We start from the raw sequence: 9,174 nt of genomic DNA on the forward strand, positions 1-9,174 counted from the left end.
TCTGTCTAGAATGTTCCTTCTCTATTTCCCATGCAGACTTAATCTCCCTTTCTCGATGCTTTTGCCTTGCATTCCTAGTTCCAAGATTTCCTCTTTCTGTCCACTGCCCTGTTCTCCCTCTTCTTACCTTCCCCAGATGATCCCATTTACCTACATTTGTTTCAATTGTGGTAAAATGCCTGCAACATAAATTTTAAACCATTTTCAGGTGTACGGTTCTGTGGCATTAAGTACTTTCACATTGGTGTGCAACCATTGCCACTGTCTCCCGAGCTTTTTCATCTTTCCAAACTGAACCGCTACTCACTAAGCAGTAAGCCTACCTTCTCTCTTCCTTCCATCCACCTACGTTATACAGCATTTACTGTCTGTCAGGCACTGTTCTTTCTATCTCCTTCTCTTTTTAATATTTGTTTATTTATTTGGCTCTGCCAGATCTTAGCTGTGGCATGTGGGATCTAGTTCCTTGATCAGGGATTGAACCCAGGCCCCCTGCATTGGAACTCGGAGTCTTAGCCACTGGACCATAAGGGAAGTCACTTGGGCACTGTTCCAAATGCTTTACATGGACAAATTAAATTATTAATTAATAATTCTTTTAATACTGTGAGAGGTAGTACTTTCTATTCCTGTCTTACAGAGAAGGTAAGCAAAACAGAGAAGTTGAGTAAGTCCCCCAAGGTTTACAGCCTATTAATGGTCATCACAGATCGTATGTGTGCTGTGCCTAGTCACTCAGTCGTGTCTGACTTTTTGCAACCCTGTGGACTGTAGCCCGCCAGGTTCCTGTCCATGGGGATTCTCCAGGCAAGAATGCTGGAGTGGGTTACCATACTCTCCTCCAGCAGATCTTCCCAACCCAGAGATCGAACCCAGGTCTCCCACATTGCAGGTGGATTCTTTACCCTCTGAGCCACCAGGGAAGCCCCCATAATTATATGGTTGGGTCCCAAGTTTTTTTTTTCCTCTCCTATAGATGAATATGGCTCCCTGACCATCGCCATGTGCTGTACTCTTGTGGAAGCAGTGTATGGCCCCTCCCCATTGACTTCAGTCTTGTGCATGTGACCTGCTGCAGCCAATAGAATGTTCCCTGCTGGTTGCCCTGTTGATGCAGAAGTTTGAGAGTCTTCATTGCCTCTGTCATTGCTATTTTCCTTCTGCTCAAGGCTGAGATGGGGGTTCCACCATTACCTCAGGTTCCAGAATGAGAAAGACAGAGCAAAGCCAAAGCCAGCCCATAACCTTCATCTCTGTCAGTGAGGTTACGAAAGTTGGCTACTGTAAGCCACTGGGATTTGAGGGTCATTTGTCACTGGGGCACCACCTCATGGAAACCAACCACTCCACTGATGACACTTGAGATTTGCATCCTGGTATTCTGGCACCAGACCAATATTCCCCATCCCTGCTCTGGGAGCTTCATGTTTCATACTCTGCTGTCAATTGCCCTTTGCCACATACAGGTACCTCAGACTCAAAATACCTGAAGGGGAAACCTCCATTCTCTGGATTAGGCTGGCTCCTCTGCCTGCATTCTGAATCATGTATTTTAGTTGGCAACACCAAAACCTACCCATTCACTCATGCTACATACCTGGGACACATCCTTGAGAATAACGTCTTTACTCTGCAGAGCCAATCAATTACCTGATCCTGTTGATTTCACTTCACATGTAGATTCTCTTATATTTGTGCATGCTTTGCCTTCCAGCCACCATTGCCTTTGTTCAGGCTGTCAACATCTCCCAGCTGAATAGAGCCGCCGCTGCTGCTGCTGCTAAGTCGCTTCAGTCGTGTCCGACTCTGTGCGAATGCATGGACAGCAGCCCACCAGGCTCCCCGTCCCTGGGATTCTCCAGGCAAGAACACTAGAGTGGGTTGCCATTTCCTTCTCCAATGCATGAAAGTGAAAAGTGAAACTGAAGTAGCTCAGTCGTGTCCGGCTCTAAGCAACCCCATGGACTGCAGCCCACCAGGCTCCTCCATCCATGGGATTTTCCAGGCAAGAGGACTGGAGTGGAGTGCCATTGCCTTCTCTGATTAGAGCCTCTAGTAGCTCTCAAAGTCCATCCCCTAAGGAACTGCACACCCAGAAATTCAACCTTGTCACCTCTGATTTAAAATCTATCAGTGACTTCCTATCACAGACAAAATAAATTCAAAACCCTTTGTATGCCTTCAGGGTTGCTGTGCTCTGGCCCCTACATGTCTCTACAATCTCATCGTATCCCGTGCCACAGAACCTGTGCTCTAGCAATACCAAACCACTGACTCTTCCATATGCATGCACATACAAGGTGATTTCTTGCCTATATCCACTTCTCATTCCTTTCTGCTTGGAAAGATCTCCCCGACTTGGACCCTGTAAGGATTCTACTTACTTAATATTCTACTACTACTTAATAGTACAGCTTGAAAGGGATACAGAGGAAGTTTTAATGGGACAGTATGGCCCAATTTTAAACAGGAAGCTGATGCTTGACATCAGGCAGCAACATTATCTAATTTCTAAAGTCAATAGAAGAAAATCTCTTTTGATGCAGGAATTTTAACTTCTTTAATAATAGTTAATAAATCCATTGAAGAGAGTCTGATCATGAAATTAAATGTGCAGACACACATCAGAATATTCATTGGAAGGACTGATGCTGAAGCTGAAGCCCTAATACTTTGGCCACCTGATGAGAAGAGCCAACTCATTGAAAAAGACCCTGCTGCTTGGAAGGATTGAGGGCAAGAGAAGAAGGGGGCAACAGAGGATGAGATGGTTGGATGGCATCATCGGCTCAATGGATATGAGTTTGAGCAAACTCCAGGAGATAGTGAAGGACAGGGAAGCCTGATGTGCTGCAGTCCGTGGAATCACAAGAAGTCAAAGACAACTGAGCAACTGAACAACCACCACACACATCAGTCAAGTTTTCTGGTTTCTTTGGAACACTCCCTGACTCCTCCCACTCTTCAGTATTGGCATTTGATTGGCCAGTGCTGGATGAACAGTAGCTGGGACCAAATGCTCCTCAAGCTGGTAAAAAACCTTCTGCTTTTTTCTTGAGTGCAAAGCTATATGAGGGAAGCAAGGCCACCCACTGGTGACTCCCTGATGAGAACCAGTGACTGTGACCAGAGATGGTGGCTTGGTAGGAATCCAAACAACCAAGAATTCTCCAAGAGTAACTCTTCAGTAATGGGTTTCTCCATCCTTCAGAGAGCATCAAGGACAAGCAAGTGCGTGACTGCCCTTTGGAGAGAGTTAGAGAGAAGAAAGCAAGATAAAAGAATCCATTTCCAAGTGAAAGAGCTTGGAAGGACTCAGGGCTTCAGAAATCTACCCACCTGCCTGGGACAAACCCTGTGATGGATGCATTCCTAACAGTTCTTTTATTCAAAGAGGAGAACCAGTATCAGGCAGGAATCCCTTCTTTCCTGTCTGGAACCCCAAAGTGCCACAGCTCCAGTAAGCAAGAAAGCCCATGGTGGGTGACTTTCTTTCCTTACACTGAGTAGAAATATTTTCCACTAAGAGCTATATATTCCCCAGCCAGGCAGAGGGGCCTGTGCCAACTAATCCCATGCAACTACCAAGGTAGCAACTGCAAATAGTGTCCTCTCTTTGCCACCATAGCACTGGGCTCTCATCACCTTCCTTCTCTCACTGGATGTGACTTCTCAGTTCCATTTGCTACAAACCCTGAATGTAACTTCAAAAGATATCTCACATCCATGCCCTTCTCTGATGCCACCATCATCTCTGGCCACCACTGTCCTTTGATCTGTGTCTTCTCACGTTATGTGTGTACCTTTAGAGCTGTTACCACAATTTATAATTCTTTTACTAGTTGTTTGTTTATTCACGTGTGGTCTGTATTCCAAGCTGGAGGAAAGAAAATGAATTATGTTTCTCTGATCACTTATTCCCACCTACTAGCATGATGCCTGAAACATACTAAATGTTCAAGAGATACTGCATGAGGATGGACGGATGCAGGGATGGATGGATGTATGCGGGGATGTGGGGATGAATGGATGGATGGATGCAGGCATGGATGGATGACTGGCTGGATGGACAGAGGGCTCACTGGCTAGCTGGATGGATGAATGGATGGATGGATGGGTGAATTGTTAAAATAGTGGTGTCAACTGGCTTCTCAGCTCACAAGTGCCCATTGCTGGCCACATGGACCACATAGCAGAATCTCTGGCCAAGATGCTGGTTAAACCAGCTGGCTTGATGCAGTCCAGACCTTTAGCACCCACCAAGTCTGGTAGGCAATACCCTTTTCCAAAAGTGGGACAGTAGACACCCACCCTGTTCCTGCAGCTCAAGGGAACTGATCTGGCCACAGGACCAAATCCTCTGTCACTCATTCCCCTACTCCCTGCCCAGAGCCCTGAGATCTAAAAGAGCCACTTCCTTTGACCTGCAGTGGACAAAGAAATAGTGTCCAGGGCCAACCACTGACAACAGCAAGACTCAGAAGCACGTCTGATAAGAGGTCTGTGAGCAGCTAATGTGAGCCTCTGAGGGTGATGCTTAATAGCTTGAAGGTGACATCAGGGTCGGGACTAATATCCGATTGAAAAGAAAGAGACATGACCTAACTCGTCTCTCACCATGGGCCTGGCTGCAAGAGATTCTCTTTCTTTTTTAATTTCCTAACTGGAGCTGCTGGCTCGGGACTCCAGCCTAGTCCCCAGAGTTGGGGCCTGTGGCTGGGCTGAACTCCGGCATCACTGGGAAAAGATCAGGCTCAGCTGAGTCTGAGAGCCCCCCTGAAGGGCGTCTACCATCGAGCCTGTGCTCATCTGGCCCAGAGCCTGATGCTGGGTTTTCTCTCCCATCCAGCACATTTACCATGCTTTGAGAAAAACCAGTCAAGCGATTTTAAGTCTCTGAAGAATTCTTGATGGTACCGAAGAGAACGTGGCTGCAGCCTCCTATCAAGCTGCAGGCTTCCCCAGTGCCTGTAAAGGATGGTTTTTATTTGCGTTTTTTAAAATGATTTAAAACCAGTTTTCCAGGAACACAAATCCTTTCTAAGGCACCCAGCACACCTGGCCAGGAGCTGCAGACCTGTGTCTGAGCTGGCCAGCTGCCTGTCTAGTGGGACCAGGCTTTCTTCAGGCTGTTTTCTTCTAATATGTTCTGCATTGCAGGAGGAGAAATCTCTTACTCCTTACCACCTTCCTTCCTTACCACCTTCCTTCCCCCAGCTTCACCTCCCCTCCCCAACATATAACACACATACACACACACCATGTTCTAGACGGAGTTTTCTTCTATTTCTACAGGGACGCTGCAACCCAGTAACAATAAAAGCACAGAGCAAGGAGATGGAGGCCTGGGTTTTAGCATCTGCTGTCCTACTCATTAGCTGTGTGACTTTAAGCAAGCCACTTGCCCCCTCTGGGCCAATTTCCAGGTCTGAAAAAACAAAACAATCTTATACCTTGCTCTGAGTACAAAAGATAAACAGATACCACCAGGCAGAAGGTTTTCAAAGCACCAAGCTGTCCAGATAAGAAACACTGCTGAGAGGCAGTAGGGGATAATGATGAAGGTCAAGGGTTTACAGGATGCTGGATCTAGATTTGCTTCTGATACGTTGGCCCAGAGCAGAACTTCTGCTCACTACCATGCTATGGCCACACACATGCTGCTGCTGCTGCCGCTAAGTCACTTCAGTCGTGTCTGACTCTGTGTGACCCCATAGACGGCAGCCGGCCACACACATGAGCCCCCAGCAAACCCTGTGATAGCAATTTAGTTATTAAAGCATCCTTCCCTTCATGTCCCCTCACCAGTAGAGGTATCACTGAGATCTTGATCCAGTAGCCTGGTACCTGGAGAGAAGCGGCTTCTTCAGAGGTTCTTTTGAGGGAATTAGAAAATGGATTCTCTGTGCCCGGCTGGACAGCATTCTCCTGGGAAACCTCTTCTTTTCCTTTTTTTGGCCATGCCCACAGCATGCAGAATGCTGGATCTTAGTTCCCTGACCAGGGATCGAACCTGTGCCCCCTGTAGTGGAAGCCTGGAGTCCTAACCACTGAACTGCCAGAGAAGTCCTTCTCCTGGGAAGTCTTGCAAAGGCTCTGGGCCCCACCATCCTCTCTCACCAGCTGTCTTCCTTTGATAGTGCCCACAAGCACCCACTTTCCCTCCCCAGAATGTCCAACCCATGGGAGGTATACAGCGGAATAAAAACCCAGGCACAGCTGCCTCTTCCCGGACTGCCTGGCCTTCTCTTCACTGAGAAGGGAGACCAAAGGCTAAGGGCATTTTTTCTGAGAGAAGATGGTGTTCCAGTCCCCTTAAATGCCTTTGCATCCTCAGTCACCACTCCTTCAGTGTTTTCCTCGCCCACCTCTTCTCTGAAAGGCCTGAGGAGCAGCTATTCAAGAGGCTTGTGGGGAAGCATGGGGAAGTGGGGCGCCTGGGAGGATGATGCAGAGGCTAGGGGACCTCTCAGCCAGGACTAGGTTCTCTCTGCCCAAGAACTTGTGGCTGGAATTCTCTGGTGGTCCAGTGATTTAAAATGCGCTTGCCAGTGCAGGGAACATGGGTTCAATCCCTGGTCCAGGAAGATTCTACCTGCCGTGGAGCAACTGAGCCCGTGAGCCACAACTACTGAAGCCTGCGCACCCTATAGCCCATTCTCTGCAACAAGAGAAGCCACCACAATAAGACCCCTCACACCGCAAGTGGAGAGCAGCCCCTGATCACTGCAACAAGAGAAAGGCTTGCGCACAGCAACGGAGACCCAGGGGAGCCAAAAATATAAATAAAAGCTTTAAAAAAAAATTGTGGCCCTTCTGTGGGCTGCAGCTCAGGATGCAGTGCCTTCATCCCGCAAATCCCCTCTGAGCACCCCCCTCCCGCCCCACGTCAGATCTCTGCAGAGCAGATGCCAGGGGTGGGAGGACGATACAATAGCCCTCTTTGTGGGGGGATCTGGGCCAGCAGGCAGGGGAGGAAATTAGACAGCGCTCCTGACAGCAGGCTCTGTCTGGGGTGTCTGTGAAATATGGGCCAGAGGGGCTCCTTCCCCGAGGCCAGTTCAAGGCTGCCGACCACCCCACCCCCGCTTCGGGCAGAGGACACTGCCTGCTAGGAGAGAAAAGATATACGACACCCAGCTTCCTTCCCTCCGCCCCTGGGGGGCTTAAGGGGGCCTCACAGTCTCTCCTGGGAGGTGTGGACGTGCATGTGTGTCCGCACATGCATGGGTGTATGTGTGTATATGTGTGCACGTGTATACGGGTGCATAAGTGTGTGCATTGTTCTATGTTTTCTCTATATGTGTGTGTGTCTACTCACTCCATGGCGAGAGGAAAAAGAGTTCAAAATGCTGCCACCCTCCCCACCTCCAGGCCAAAAATCAAAACTAGCCAAACAAAATGCTGGCCAAGATGGCACCCTAATTTAGCATGCCTGCCTTTGCCCAGGCCAGAATGAGGGCCCTTAGGAACAAACTTTTTTCTTTTGGCTGAGCTGCAAGACATGTGGGATTTTAGTTCCCCTACCAGGGATTGAACCTGTGGCTCCTGTGAGGGGAAGGGCAGGCAGCTGAGCCCTTGCCCTCTGAGTTCATCCTCCAAGTAGCCACCTCACATACAGGAACTGTTTTCAGGATAAGCACAGCGCCCACCTCACAGAGACTCTCAAGGCAGCCATAGCTGACAGGGCCTCCATGGCCCCTGAGCCATTTGTCTTCAAGGGGAGGAAATGGGAGGGTGTCCCCACACACCCTTCTTTGTGGCCAGCCAGGCTTCTACATCTGGGCTGCAGCTGGCTGCCCTTACAGGTCTACTCTCTCCAAATGACAAGAAGACAGAGCGCTGTCAACAGAGGGCTCTGAAAGTCACCACAACCCCTCAGCCAGCTGGGAGCCATAAAAGTGCAGCCCCAGTTTCCCCACCTGTAAACTGGGGCCGAGGGCAAAGTCAGCCCTGCCCTCTGAAAGGTCGGTTGGGAAAATTAAAGAAGTTAAGGTGTGGGGACTTCCCTGGCTGTCCAGGGATTAAGGCTCCGCACTCCCAATGCAGGGAGCGTGGGTTTGAACCCTGGTTGGGGAACTCATATCCCACATGATGCATGGTGTAGCCAAAAAAATAAATAAAGAATACAAGGTGTGGAAATATTCAGCAAACTCCAAACATTTTCCAAAGAATGGTGACTAATTTCCACCCAAAAGATAACCTGCCAGGCGTGGGCCACAGGTGTCCTTGTGATGGGGCTGTGAGAGAGGAAGAAAGATGGTATATTTTACATCAGAGCCACTGAGGTGGCTCTTTTCATGTTGCTGCTGGTGGAGGTGGGTGGGGGATATTATGCCCAATATGCAAATGAGGAAACCAAAGTTCTGATTGTTGGAAGAATTCACCCGAGGGCACGTAGCTACTTTGTGTTGGGAAAGATGGTACCTGGCCTTGTGTGTGTCATTTTGGGTTGTTGTGTGGAACTCATTCTAGAGCCTTCTCTGGCAAGTCAAATTGGTCAGTGAAGTTGGCCATGACGTGAGATGGGAATGGAACAGGTGTAAAGTCACACGTAGAGAGCCTGAGGCTCAAGTTCACCACTGTCGCAGTCCCAACTGTTCCGGAGACTTGAGCACATCCCTTCTCCTTCCACAGTGTGGCTGGGACTTAGGTCTTCAGAGCAAGCTCCCATGTTTGCCTGCTGTGCCATTCACAGTCCTCAAGGCACCTGGAACCTTGCCCAGGAAGGACCCAGATGGCTAAGTGACACAAGAAGGTGTCATATGGGAATTCCCTGGTGGTCTAGTGGTTAAAAATCTGCCTGCCAATGCAGGGGACATGGGGTCTATTGCTGGTCCAGGAAGATTCCACATGCCTCGGGGCAACAGAGCCGGTGCAGCCTCAGAGCCGGTGCAGCCCCAGAGCCCATTCTCCACAGCAAGAGAAGCCACCACAATGAGAGACCCAGGCACCTCAACACAGAGCAGCTCCTGCTCACCTCAGCTAGAGACAGCCTGCATGCAGCAACAAAGACCCAGCACGGCCGAAAATAAATACATCTTTTAAAAAGAGGAAGTGTTGTATGGTGTAAGGGAGAGAATCTGGCCTTTTGCGTCACACATACCTGGTCTGAATCCTGGCTCCACCTCTTTCTGGGTGGGAGCTTGCCAAATCATGGTTTTTTTTTTTTGA

Source organism: Odocoileus virginianus, chromosome 17 (genome assembly GCF_023699985.2).
Source record: "Odocoileus virginianus isolate 20LAN1187 ecotype Illinois chromosome 17, Ovbor_1.2, whole genome shotgun sequence".
NCBI lineage: Eukaryota > Metazoa > Chordata > Mammalia > Artiodactyla > Cervidae > Odocoileus > Odocoileus virginianus.